The sequence below is a fragment of the Martes martes genome (genome assembly GCF_963455335.1).
Source record: "Martes martes genome assembly, chromosome: 4".
Classification (NCBI taxonomy): domain Eukaryota; kingdom Metazoa; phylum Chordata; class Mammalia; order Carnivora; family Mustelidae; genus Martes; species Martes martes.
The window spans coordinates 122,699,478-122,715,219 of record NC_137891.1 but is presented as its reverse complement, the minus strand read 5'-3'; positions in this window follow the sequence as shown (position 1 = coordinate 122,715,219).

Genomic DNA, 15,742 nt, shown 5'->3' with positions numbered 1-15,742 from the left:
AACCAGGAAAGAAATTGAATCGGTAATCAAAACTCTTCCAACAAACACAAGTCATGAGCTGGATGGCTTCCCAGGGGAATTCTACCAGACATTTAGAGAAGAGTTAATATCTATTCTTCTCAAACTGTCCCCAAAAAATAGAAATGGAAGGAAAACTTCCAAACTCATTCTATGAAGCTAGAATTACCTTGATTCCAAAATCAGCGAAAGACCCCACTAAAAAGGAGAATTAAGGCCAAAATTCCCAATGAACATGGATGCAAAAATTCTCAGTAAAACACTAGCAAATTGAATTCAACAGTACATTAAAAGAATTATTCACCATGATCAAGTGGGATTTATTCTTGAGCTGCAGGGGTGATTCAATATTCACAAATCAATCAGTATGATAGACCACATTAACAAAAGAAAGGATAGGAACCATATAATCCTGTCAATAGATGCAGAAAAAGCATTTGACAAAATACAGCATCCATTCTTGATAAAAACCCTCAACAAAGTAAAGATAAATGGAACATACCTCAACATCATAAAGGTCATATACAAAAGACCCATACCTAATATCATCCTCAACATGGAAAAACTGAGAGCCTTTCTCCTATGGTTAGGAACATAACAATGGTGTTTATTTTCACCATTACTATTTAACATAGTACTGGAAGTCTTAGCCTCAGCAACCAGTCAACAAAAATAAAAGTTATTCAAGTCACCAAGAAAGAAGTCAAACTTTAGTATTTGCAAACAACACGAAACTTTACGTAGAAAACCCAGAAGTCTCCCAAAAGACTCCACCAAAAAAGTCACAGGATATAAAATCAATGTGTAGAAATCTGTTGCATTTCTGTATACCAATCATGAAAGAACAGAAAAAGAAATCAAGGAATTGATCTCATTTGCAATTGCCCTCCAAATAATAAGGTATCTAGGAATAAGCCTACCTAAAGAAATAAAAGATCTGTAAACTATAGAACACTTATGAAAGAAATAGAAGAGGACACAAAGAAATGGAAAAAAAGAATTCTTAGCATAGGTTGGAAGAACAAACATTGTTAAAATGTCTATACTATGCCCCAAAATCTACACATTTAATGCAATCCCTTTCACATTACCATTGACGTTTTCCACAGATCTAGAACAAAAAGTCCTAAAATTTGTATGGAATCACAAAAAACACCAAATAGCCAAAGCAATCCTGAAAAGGAAAAGCAAAGATGGAGGCATCACAATTCCAGACTTCAAGCTATATTACAAAGCCGTAGTCATCAAGACAGTATAGTACTGGCATGAAAAACAGATACAAACACCAATGGAACAGAATAGAAAACTCAGAAATGGACCCACAGTTATACTGTCAACTAATCTTTGACAAAGCAGGAAAGAATATCCAATGAAAAAAGATAGTTTCTTCAACAAATAGTGTTGGAAAAATGGGACAACCGCAGGCAGAAAAATGAAACTGGACCACTTTCTTATACCATACAAAAAATAAATTCAAAATGGATGAAAGACCTAAATGTGAGACAGAAAACCATCAAAATCCTAGAGGAAAATACAGGCAGCAACCTCTTTGACTTAGGCCACAGCAACTTTTTACTAGACATGTCACCAGAGGCAAGGGAACCAAAACCAAAAATGAACTATTGGGACTTCATGAAGGAAAACAAAACAAAAAAAAAACAAAAAAAAAAATTCTGTTCAGAGAAGGAAACAATCAACAAAACTAAAAGGCAGCCTACAAAATGGGAGGAGATATTTGCAATCAATATATCTGGTAAAGGATTAGTATCAAAAATCCATGAAGAACTTGTCAAACTCAACACCTGAAAAACAAATAACCCAGTTAAAGAATGAGCAGAAGACATAAATAGACACTTCTACAAAGAAGACATCTGGATGGCTCACAGACACATAAAAATATGTTCAACATCTCTCACTATCAGGGAGATACAAATCAAAAACATGATGAGATACCACATCCTATGTTTCAGAATGGCTAAAATTAACAACACAAGAAACAGCAGTTTGGGGGGAGGATGCCAAGAAATGGGAACCTTTTTGCAATGTTGGTGGGAATGCAAACTGGCACAGCCACTCTGGAGAACAGCATGGAGGTTCCTCAAAAAGTTAAAAATAGAACTATTCTATGATCCAGCAATTGCACTACTAGGTATTTACCAAAAAGATACAAAAATACAGCTTCAGAGGGGTACATGCACCCCAATGTTTATAGCAGCATTATCAACAATAGCCAAACTACAGAGACAGACCCAATGTCCATGAACTGATGAATGGATATAGAAGATGTGATATATACATATATAATGAAATATTTTTCAGTTATTAAAAAGAATGAAATCTTGCCATTTGCAATAACATGGATGAAGCTAGAATATATTATGTAAGTGAAATAAGTCAATCAGAGAAGACAAATACCGTATGATTTCACTCATATATAGAATTTCAGAAACAAAACAGATGAACATACGGAAAAGGGGAAAAAAGGAGAGAGGGAAACAAACCACAAGAGACTCTTAATAATAGAGAACAAACTGAAGGTTGAGGGAGGGAGATGGGTAGGGGATGGGCTAGATGGGCAATGATTACTAAAGAGGGCAGTTGTGATGAGCACTGGGTGTTGTATGTAAGTGATGAATCACTGAATTCTATTCCTGAAGCCAATATTGCACTACATGTTAACTAACTAAAAATTTTTTAAAAGATAAACACTAAATTGTAAGACTTAATTTCACTTTTATTTTCTTTATTTGCTTTTATTTTCTAGGATATGTAGCAAAAATAGTAAAATGAACTCCTGTATATCACTCATTTTGTTTTGTTCATTGTTATTACTTTATGGTCTCTGTCTCTCTTTTTCCTCTTGCTACCCACATATCTGGGGTGCCTGGTTTCATAGGACAACAAACTTGGCAATGCAAACTCTTGCCCTGTACCTTAAAGTTACAACATCAGGTGAGTTGATCCAGTGGGCCATGGGAGTATGTCTGGAAGCCATTCCTACACTGGGTCAGCTAGATATAAGTTACCTATGCAAGAAAGTGACTGAGGGTCACATGAATATAGTCCAGTAAACATAAACTTCTTTTAGGTAGATTCAAAAAATATTTAAGGTCCCTCTCCCACCACTCAACACAAAAGGAACTGTGACAGAGGGGAAATTAAAGCAAAAAGAGAAAGCAGTCTAAATTGATTACACTTATGACATGGTGCTTGAAAATTTTATGAAGTCAAAAACAACCATGAGGACGTATTATCAAGGCCTTTCCCCGTGACCTTTGAAAAGACATATGCAACTAAAGGGCCTTGAAATGTCAACTTCTTTAGCTTCATGGTAAAATTGTCTCTTCTAATTTTCTCCCATGGTGGTTTATTTTATGATATGATTTGTAATTTTTAATTGGGAACTCATCTTCAACAGGATTTTAATTTTTCAAAAATTTTGAGGCGTTCATGAACACCTTGTTAAATTTCCTATCCAGCGTAACAGAATATTATTCTGCTGAAAGCCTTAGGATTTTCCATAGTCTTCCAGATTTTCTGGAGGGAGTGTGGTCTTATCCCACCTCTCACACAGCTCTCTGATTTGTCTCTTACCTCTACATGGACTTTAGAAATGGCCAATATCTGGTCTGAAAACCTAGTGGATCACTACAGTACGAGTCTTCACCACTCTAGTTTTCATTTATCTCTTTATTTCTGCCTTATGGAAATTTCTTCCTGTTAAAATAAGTCTATCCCACTATATTGCTCGAGAAGTTGCCTCTTTCTTTATCATGATACCATTCTCCATCTTCTAACTCACTATGCCATAATCATGTTGACCTTTAATTTCTTTAATTCACCCTACTCACTCCTGATCCTGACCATTACCTTTGCAGGGGACACTTCACTAACTTCTAATTGCCCTATTAATCTAGGTTCAAATGTTATTTCCTCAGAGAAGATGCCGATACACACCATACATTTTTATTTTACCACAGCATTTATTGCCATTTATAAAGATATATTTCAGTGATGGATTAATATCTTTCATCCCCACTAAAATATGCATTATGGTATGGGGTGCTGAATAGGATATCTCCTTTGGGGGCAGAGAAATTGTGATTTGGACTCATGACTGAGAATAAAACCACTCAATCAACTTCCTATGTCAAGCTCTGGCAGAACCAACTCTGTATAGGAAATCAAAGTATACCAAATACTATATGCATCATATTTTTAGTCTAATATGGCTTTTCTTGTAAACAGTGTGACTGCTAAGATAACCAACATTTTTCACCACCAAATAATTTTTCAGGGAAGTGAAAATACATAACATTTTTTAGCCTTGGCTGTGTGTTTTACATGCATTATCTTATTTAATTTCCATAAACAATCTTAAAGAACTGGGAATACTTATTACTGAGAGCATTGACTAATGTGACCTATATAACGTAACCACTATAATGTGAACTTCAAGATGGTTAAATTACTATATTTCAAATGTATAGGCCTCATTATTAATCATGTCACCAGTCAGATGAGTTTTCTAAAAAGAGAAAGGGAAAAAAAGAATATGCTAAACACCAGAAATGCCAGAAGTCACCTCTTTGTGCTTTAAAATAGGCATAGCATATTTTCACTATATAAAAGTTCCATAATTATTTGTTAAAAAAATCCAATAGCTTTTGACAAAGTTTTGATTGAAATTGTTTGTGTGATTGTATATTTTGGTCTGAATAGTTCTGGATTTCACAAACTAGTAAAATTTTAAGCAACACAATATAATGAGTATCTATTATTAGCACTATTTCATAAAAGAAAAATCTCGTCTTTTTAACACCAAAAGTTAAAAAAAAAAAACAAAAACAAAAGCACAAGCTCATAATAAAAGAGCCATTTAATGTGGAGGCAACAAAAATGGTTGCAAGTGAGAAGTTCATAGCAATACAGGCTTAACCTCAAGAAATAAGAGAAATCTCAAGTAAGCAATTTAATGCTACACCTAAAGGAACTAGAAAAAGAAAAGCAAAGTAGAGAAAAAAAAGAAATAATAAACATCAGAGTAAAAATACATGAAATAGAGACAACTGAAAAGACAATAGAATAAAATCAATGAAACTAAGAGCTTATTCTTTGAAAAGATAAACGGGAAATAACAAGTGTTCCAAGGATGTGAAGAAAAGGAGCCCTCATGCCCTGTTGAGAATGTGAATTGTTGCAGTCACCATGGAAAACAGTATAGACGTTTCTCAAAAAATTAAAAATAGAACTACCATATTACCCAGTCATTCTATGCCTGGGTATTTATCCAAAGAAAACAATAACACTATTTTGAAAATATATATGCACCCCTATGTTCATTGCAGCATTATTCACAATGGCCAAGATATGAAAACAACTAAAGCATCCATTGATCGTTGATGGATGCATGGATGAATGGGTGTGATGTATATGTGTATTTATATAGCTACAAAGAATACTACTCAGCCATATAAAAGAATGAAATATTGCCATTTATAATAACATGGGTAGACCTTAAGGGCATTACATTAAGGGAAATAAGAGAGAGAACAACAAATATCATAGGATTTAACTTATATGTGTAACCCAAAAAAACAAATGAGAAAACAAAACTCATAGGTGCAGGGAACAGACTGATGGTTACCAGAGCGATGGGGCGTTAAGGGTAGGCAAAATGGAAAAAGGAGGTCAGCAGGTACAAACTTCCATTCACAAAATAAAGTCACCAGGATGTAATGTACAGCATGGTGACTATAGTCGGTAATACTGTATTGCACATTATGTAGCTTTATATGGTGCCTGGGGAAACTGGACTTATTGTGATGATTATTCCACAATGTACACAAATATTGAATTATTAGGTTCTAAGCCTGAAACTAATACACTGTTTTATATCAATTATGTCTCAATTGAAAAAATAAAAAAGAACTAATATTTAGGTTCTGCTAGCACGGGAAAGGGAGTTGAACCTCATGTGGCTTAGACATAGAATCTTGAAAGGTTAAATATTAAGAACCATTTCCATTGAAGATTAATCAGAAAAGAATAAGCATTTCTGGTTTTATAATAGGATTTGATTTGCCCTGAGCCTTCAGGAATGCACTATGCTAGGAGAGAGGCACTGCATCTTTTTCATGTGTTTCCCTATTGGCAATGGAGGAGCATAGAGATGTAGACACCAATTACCTTAGTCTATAATAGCAAATGATGTGCCCTTCTTAATTCCTTCACAGAAAACGTGCTACGAGTGCCATGTTAACGTCTTCTCCTAACGTATCTCTGAATTCTAGATGTACAATGCTGAGTGCCACCCAGTGCTTCTTAATGCTTTCTTCACAGCCTGCTATTTTCAGCTTCATTCTTCACGTTTGTTTTAGCTCTCAGACATGTCAACATGTTCCCTTCAGCACTACATATCATAATAGATCTCTCTGAAAGTGACAAAAAATGCTCATAAAAAAATTCCCATGCAAAATTATAATGCCACACTTTGGAATAAATGCTGTCTTGACTGGTTAACATATTTCCAGAAATATTCTAAAATAATTATCTTTATGCCCCAATTTCCTCATTTGGTTTCCCAGTGCTTTGTTCTCTGACCTTGTTGTGAGTAAAATGACTGTTTCACATATGTTCCATTCTTCCTTGGAAAGAGAGAACGTTGTTACTTTCTGAGCATCGCAGTGATGCATGCATCGCTGTTAGGGAGGGCAGCACGTTCTCCTGGGGCATAACCCTACCCCAATATCTCAGAAAGTGACATTTATTTTTACAGGTCATGAGTGTAGCTTTTACCTCATAACACTGTATGGGTTCAGTGCATCTAAACAACACAAGTCTGAGAGGGAGAAAATGGAATACACAATGTTATCAATGCCATTCATTCTCAACACCATGAATGCTGATCCGGGAATGGGAGCTGGCAGGGACCACGAAAAGGGCAGTCTACAGGGTCAAGAAAAACCTTTGCAAACTCTCTTCTTAGCCTCTCAATTTTCTAAGATGCAGAGAGGCCTAGAGTGGAAAACTGTTCATTGGGCGGGACCAAACACAACTAAATGGTGCAGCATTTGGTAAGAAAGATTAATTTGAACGGCATTTTTCATCCTGAGATTTTATTATTTTTTTTTGTGTGTGTGTCTTATTCTCTCTTGGTTTTCTAAGAATACATGTTGATTAGCCCTTTGAAAATAATTTAATCTAAACTAGGAAAGAAGGTAATTTCACTGAAAAAAAAAGCACCTCTGTTCCCAGTGTGTACTTTATATGCCACACTCCTGTTACTAGGAAAGCAGTCATGTCATGAATGGAATAGTCCCATAATTATCTCCTTCGATGAGGACTGCATGGTCATAACACCATCAAACATATATATTTGTGTGTGTAAGCCTATATACACACTATACCTATATACATAAACATAGGTTAACATTAAAATACATGTGTGCATATATCATACATATAACATATGCACATATAGTATGCATATATTATAGTATTATTGTACTATATATTATAGTATATTATATATAGTATATGCATGGTATATTATTTTACATAATATATGCATTCATACCATATATACACATATATATTTATATATGCATGTGCATATACAATACTTTTAATGTTTTTATAAGCTTGACATTTTTCCATAAAATATGCAAAAACCTTTGCCTTCAGGCCCAAGTAAAATTTTGCTGACAGCCATCTGGTCACTTGTTTATTCCCTGCCTAGAAGTATATAGTTCTATTTCAATTGTTTTCCTACATTATGTGTTTATAGAACTAGTTTTCTAGAGTTCTTTGGAGAAAAATTTTTAAATGAGTATTTGTCTTTTTCTAATCTCAATACATAACACTTGGATTTATACTAGAAAATTTACACATAAAGACATATTATTATTTATATATACAAATGAGACAAACAATTCAAGAAAAAGTCATTCTTGAAAATGCTGAAATTTTCCAGTTCCAGATTCTGATCTTGTTTCTATATTCAAAATAAATATGAAAACCTACGTCATATTATGCCCATCTATCTGAGGGTGATTAAAGCATGAAGGTCAGCTCAAGTTATATTGGTAACTGATTTTACCTGATGGCTCAGTGGAGAAATGATTTAGAAGATACCATTTCAGCTTACCACTTTTAACATTGAATGTTACAGGGTTGATACTGTTTGATAGGAAGCAGGAGGTGCCTAACTTTTGATTGTTTAATTCAGGTATTCATGCACTTATTTATGTTTATAGAAAATACGTATTGGTTCCTTCTCTCAAAAAAATTCCCTTTTGTTGGAGGAGACAGCAAAATCAACAGGCATTTATAATTTGAAGTAGTGGAGGTAAACTTCTCAAAATAAAGGCCACTTGATTCTCTGGTGAGCTTAGGGATGGGTGTCCAGGATCCTATCTTAGTTACAGAGAGTAGGAATCAATGAGGAGTAAGGAGGTAGCCGGTGTTCATTAGGATTCTTTAAGGGTAACTATCCTGCATGACAAGTGTTAGTATTCTCATTTTCCAATAAAAACAAAAAAAAAGGAACTTGGAAAAGACATACAGTTACTGTGAGGTAGAGGCAGAATTCAAGTCCAGTTCTGAGTTACTCTAAAACTCATATTATTGCCTCTTTTTTTTTTAAATTGACTCTTACTATGCCAAATTCTCTATTTAAAGAGGCAATACTCAATGTCATAATTAGTGCACTGAACTGTGTATCTGTGCAGTCCTGGAATATTCCATACTGCACAGTTACTACATTCCACAGCCAATATAGATACATATGTATGCTATGCAAGTTGTAAAAGAAATAATAAAGAAATAAATTTACAAGGTGCATGCTGTACTTTGATGATGCCAATTTGTTTTCCTTCCCAAATGCTGCTAATGTCACTGTCATCTCTACTGCCAGAGGCATTTCTGTATAACCTGTCTGCTGCCATGCTCATTTAGAAAGGGAAACCTATCAGTACAACAGGATAGATATTTCTCTCCCTCCCTCCCCACTACAAGCTTCATTTCAAAAAGCTGTTTGTTTTGTCCTAATTGTAATTGAGTGAGTCTTTGTCATCCATCAATGTCTGCATTCCACAATCTTCACAGTCTTGAGGTTGATATCTTATATTCATCTGGGGTACAGCAACGGCACCAAATGACACACATAATAACTCTGCTTAAAGCTAAGTTGGTTCACTCAAGGAGGGGCCGGCACCTGCAGAAATCATGTGTTTGGTTTTAGTCTCACACATGCTTCCACAGATTCAGGGCTCTTATCTTCCTGCTCTCATGCAGCTCAGTGGAGAAAATAAGCAGCCTATGTTGGAGACACAAGGCACAGCCTGACTGAAAGGATCAAGCCCAGAAGGGTAAGTGGTGGTAAGGCAAGGGGTGCCAGCCCCCAGGATTCCTTGATCCTGACTTAGCAGCTCTGGGAACACAAACCAAACTCATGAGTATCTTCAAGATTAATTCTGCATAGCCTAATAAAAATGAAAGGGCACGAAGAAAAGGAAGGAAACAGCGTGTACAGATGGCCACCTATATACCAGGCTCTGTACCGGGCATTTTGCAGACCACTGTTTTACTGAGTCCTTGCAACTCTGATATGAAAGCACTATTTGACCCATTTTTATCATTCAGAAATTCAACAATTGGCCAAGGTCTCATGGCAGAGCTATAATTCCCATTTGAAGGTATCTCATTCAAACTTCTTCTTTCTGTATTTGATAGGCAGGTAACCTACAGTGGATAGAAAAATTTGTGCTCAAGAAATCCCTCTATCACCTCTGTCTTCTTTTCCTGCTTATTCCCCTAAAATAAACTGTTCTTGCCAGTTGACTGTTTTGATCTTCAAGGAATCTGACCTGGTCTGTGGTTCCTTTTCTAGGCCTACTTAATCCTGCAAGCTCACTCACTAATAACTGAACTTGGGAATTATGTTAGGGTCATGTGCCTTCCAGGTGCTCAATAGAGAAAACAATTTCTAACTGCTGTTCTTAGGATGTTAAGAAGTACAATCGACAGAACACTTGAACCAAATGCCCTGACTGGGTGTCTGTCCTAAGCCTGCTGTCTTACCTCAGTGATCGGCTAGATGATGGGGAGGCTGTCAAGGGTCCTTCTCTTGTCCTTTTGAGGTTGAGCTCAAAGCTAACCTTTGCTAAATCTTCCCACAATCTTGTTCTTCTTCTAATTGTTTAGGACTACAGTTACCATCCAAGCAGTTTGCAGCCCATACCCTCAGGTCTAACCACTGTAATAGGAAAATCAGCAAAAATGAGTAGAAGGAGTAATTTGCATTCCAGGATCTGGGAAAATGGAAAAAAACTGTCTGTGTTTCTGAAAAGGATATATGGGAAAAGTCACAAGCAAAAATGGGATGTGGTGGTTTTACCATAGTTACTATTAGCATTGGAGGAAGTCCTAGTTTCAGTAGATCCCAATCTGTCTCTCCCCTGCCACCCTGCCCCCCGCCCCTGTCTTAGGGCTTCTAAGAGAAGAAATGCGATTACAAAATACACTTCTTAAAATGGTAGCTGGGTTGTCCCTTCCAACCCACAGGCCTGCCAAGATGATACACATTTATTTTCACTGTTACAATCTTAGCCTTCTCTGTTCTCTTGCCTCTATGAAATTTACTGATCTCTTTTTCAGTATTTTTTTTTAAATAACTGTTTCTCTTTTTCTGAATTTTAACAAGTTATTTCTTCATTTTGAATCCTGCCTTACTACTACTCCAACCTCAGAGCAAACACAGACTACAATTTACTGTATGAGTTTTACCCTACTGAGTTGAATAGGTCTGAGTAGAAAAGCCCCTAAATGCTGAAAACACTAGGACCTTAATAATCACGAGAACTGCTAGGTAAATGTCGTCACTGCTCCTGTTCTGTTGTGGCTCAGTACATAATTATAGTTCTCATGTGTGATTTTATTCTTATCAGAGAGTTATGGGGACTCTATCACTGATTGCTATAGTAATAGGGATAATTGATGGGTAGGTCAAATATCAGTGGTCAGCTCCATAAGGTAAGCATTCTCAAACTAAACTGTTAGTTTAGTCTAGAAGATTGCTGTGTGTGTGCCATATTTCTTTTCTCTAAGATATGTGGTAAAAAAAACAAAAACAACGATGAGCAAGAAGTCTGGTTATGGCTTCCTTCTTAAAATGCCCAGACAGCTTGAAAAAAGTACCTTGAGAAAATTACTAGCTATCTGGAAATCTGCCAGATGATAAGGACCCCAAAATGAAAAGACATAGCCCAGAGTTATGTGTGAGAGAGAGAGACTTGAAAAGATATCATCATAATATTCTGTCCTGACACCATTTTAGCACATTTCAAGATATCACGGTTACACAGAAGATTGAGAGGTTAGGAGGAGCTTCACAGAATATATCTTGTGTGCTAAAATACAACATATGTGAATTGGGACTAAAGTTCAGGAATCTAATACATTGGAGAATCATCAGGGAATATTCTGTAGTGGATTCTCTCTGGAGAGGAAAGGGAAATAAAGAGGGTATTGGAAGCAATCAAAGTACAAGGCAACTGCTTTCTACCCTAAGGAATAGACAGGTGTTTAGAAACATGTATTTACAGGGACAGATAGCAGTGTAAGTAGACAGATACTACTTCTCGCATACATTGTGGCTTCCTAGGAATCAGAAGAGAGAGAAAGTATCCGCCTAAGAGTGGTGAGGTGTTTTGCTTGGCTCTATAGATGTACCGGCTTGAGGAACAGGCTCTGAGAAAAAATGTTGAATACCAAGGACTTGGAACATAAAGCGTTAGGGGAATGTTGAAGTAGTTGATTACAGTGTCTGGGTTGAGTACAGAAATAAGAGTGGTCAGTTGGGGATTATTGATGTGGACAAAGTAGCAACTTGAGTTCTGCTTATGTTTACAGCAGAGTGTGAGTGAACAGGGAAGTAAAAGGGAAGGAAAAATAAAAAAGGCAAATAAGAGAACAGTCCACTATGTGCAATACACAGTAAAGTGTCTTCTGTGCTATGATTCTAAGAGAGTCATTAGATACTAGACATGTCGATTCAGAGATCTTGAAATTAAAGAAGTCTAAGAAAGGACAACGTTCAGTATTTCACCTGTGGCTTCCACCTGTAATCCCATGCCAGGAATTACCCTTAATATTATACCTTCCGTGAACCTCAATTTGGCCTCAAGATCCTTCTCAGCCCAACAATGCAGTCAGCCATTAGCAGGTCATTGATACTGATAGGAGAGATAAAATCTCATTGCTCTCCCTGATTTAAGTAACACTTCATTGAAATTGGAATGTGAGATGATTCCCCTTTGCTGTCTTTGATTTAAGGTGCTGGCTTTGAGGGAAGGAACTATTTATTTCCATTGCCTGTACCATTTCCTTTGCAATCATTTTTGTGACAAAAGATTATTCTCCAAACTGTTTTCTACTGGTGCCAAAGTTTTCACCTGTGAAACTAACTGATCATACTACATGGCAGTTTGTGAGTACCCATTCATTTTAAAAAAGATTGTTCAAGGAGTTTATGCAACTTGTTTCCTGAAATGGATAGTGAGCTTCAAAAAGAAATTCCTATTTATTTTACATTCTCCTCAGTGCCTGAACCCCGTCGGAGTACACAGCAGGTACATAATAAATACTTGTTGACTTAGTTGAATTTCAAACCTTTCATATAAGCCATTATGATTTAGCTAAAGAATGTTACAGCCTTTAGAAGGGCTAATTACAGCTTATAATTTGACTGACCTGTGCTGGTTCTGAAGTACTTAGTGGTAATAATACTGTTTTTGCAAGATGGATATTTTACTGTTGAGCTTGTCTGGTTTGAGAGGCTCGCTGTTTTATGGTCTATGTGTGGTGATCATTTGGATGTAATGATCAAATGGGGGTTGCCCAAATTGATCGTTATAACAGGATTCCACTGTAATTACATTTCCATAAATGATACTCAAATTCACTGGGGAAATCAACAACCCCTTGGTGTGCCTACTTCCAGCACTGATTACAAGTTCAGGTTCTATAGCACTTTCTAAACAAAAGGTAATTAAAATTTTACAACCCATAGTTAAGCCAAAATGAAAAGGCAGCTTTTTGTTCTAGATTCAAAAGTGCTGCTCTTTGTAGACATCAGAAGACAATTCAATTTAGAAGAACAGGCAGATGTTTGGATCTTATACAGATTAATAAATGCATATTATTGAGACGATAGAGAATAAGCATGTTGGAGTCAGAGACTCATGGGTTAAAACTTCAGCTGCATTACATCTATATCTTTGTCATCTTGAGTAAGTCATTAAACCTCTGAATTTCAGTTTTCTCATCTTTAAAATTGGCATAAGGCAGTTTCTGCCTTACTAGGATTTGAAAAAATGCAATGACCTATTGCTTATAGAGTACTGACCACACAGTGCTGGCTGGACATGTTAGTAAGTGCTCAATATACCTTAGTTATTATTATTGTCAATTAGATTTCTTTTCATATCCAGCCATCTTTTCCCTAATAACAATAAGAAACAATATATTTGTTCCTTTGCCCTGGCAAAAGTTAAATGTTTCCAACTCCATATATGCCAATACCTGGCATCCTTAGTTCATTAATTCTTCTGTTCTGGAATTCTCTGATTTAGCCTCCATGTCTCAGACATATTTGATCCTGTTCATTTCTTTTTTTTTTTTTTTTTATTTCTTTTCAGCATAACAGAATTCATTGTTTTTGCACCACACCCAGTGCTCCATGCAATATGTGCCCTCCTTAATACCCACCACCTGGCTCCCCCAACCTCCCACCCCTTGCTCCTTCAAAACCCTCAGATTGTTTTTCAGAGTCCATAGTCTCTCATGGTTCACATCCCCTTCCAATTTCCCTCAACTCCCTTCTCCTCTCCATCTCCCTATGTCCTCCATGTTTTTTGTTATGCTCCGCAAATAAGTGAAACCATATGGTAATTGACTCTCTCTGCTTGACTTATTTCACTCAGCATAATCTCTTCCAGTCCTGTCCATGTTGCTACAAAAGTTGGGTATTCATCCTTTCTGATGGAGGCATAATACTCCATAGTGTATATGGACCACATCTTCCTTATCCATTCATCCGTTGAAGGACATCTTGGTTCTTTCCACAGTTTGGTGACCGTGGCCATTGCTGCTATAAACATTGGGGTACAGATGGCCCTTCTTTTCACTACATCTGTATCTTTGGGGTAAATACCCAGTAGTGCAATTGCAGGGTCATAGGGAAGCTCTCTCTTTAATTTCTTGAGGAATCTCCACACTGTTCTCCAAAGTGGCTGCACCAACTTGCATTCCCACCAACAGTGTAAGAGGGTTCCCCTTTCTCCACATCCTCTCCAACACATGTTGTTTCCTGTCTTGCTCATTTTGGCCATTCTCACTGGTGTAAGGTGGCATCTCAATGTGGTTTTAATTTGAATCTCCCTGATGGCCAGTAATGATGAACATTTTTTCATGTGTCTGATAGCCATTTGTATGTCTTCATTGGAGAAGTGTTTGTTCATATCTTCTGCCCATTTTTTGATATGATTATCTGTTTTGTGTGTGTTGAGTTTGAGAAGTTCTTTATAGATCCTGGATATCAACCTTTTCTCTGTACTGTCATTTGCAAATATCTTCTCTCATTCTATGGGTTGCCTCTTTGTTTTGTTGACTGTTTCCTTTGCTGTGCAGAAGCTTTTGATCTTGATGAAGTCCCAAAAGTTCATTTTTGCTTTTGTTTCCTTTGCCTTTGGAGACATATCTTGAAAGAAGTTGCTGTGGCTGATATTGAAGAGGTTACTGCCTATGTTCTCCTCTAGGATTCTGATGGATTCCTGTCTCACGTTGAGGTCTTTTATCCATTTTGAGTTTATCTTTGTGTATGGTGCAAGAGAATGGTTGAGTTTCACTCTTCTACATATAGCTGTCCAATTTTCCCAGCACCATTTATTGAAGAGACTGTCTTTTATCCACTGTATATTTTTTCCTGCTTTGTCAAAGATTATTTGACCATAGAGTTGAGGGTCCATATCTGGGCTCTCTACTCTGTTCCACTGGTCTATGTGTCTGTTTTCATGCCAGTACCATGCTGTCTTGGTGATCACAGCTTTGTAGTAAAGCTTGAAATCAAGTAACGTGATGCCGCCAGTTTTATTTTTGTTTTTCAACATTTCCTTAGCAATTCAGGGTCTCTTCTGATTCCATACAAATTTTAGGATTATTTGCTCCAGTTCTTTGAAAAAAGCTGGTGGAATTTTGATTGGAATGGCATTAAAAGTATAGATTGCTCTAGGCAGTATAGACATTTTAACAATGTTTATTCTTCCTATCCAAGAGCATGCAATGGTCTTCCATATTTTCGTGTTTTCTTCAATTTCTTTCATGAGGATCCTGTTCATTTCTAAGCGGAAGGTTTTGTATCTTATCAGATTATTTATAATAGTCCATAAACTTCAGATTCTCCTTGTCCTAAAGCAGCTATCCCTATAAACATGTAAAAGGTCATGAGATGATTCCAAATGCACATTCCCACAGTGCCTTCCCACAAAGGATGCAGGAGGAGGCATTTTCACATCAATCTAAATACTATTATGCCATCAAAAAAACATTTAAGATAATGTACCAGCTCTTGAGCCCTTTCCAAATGTTAGGAATACTTCTAAAGCATTGCATTTTAGTCCAGAAATTACTCTACTCAGCAGAAATTCAGCCAACAAAATCATCC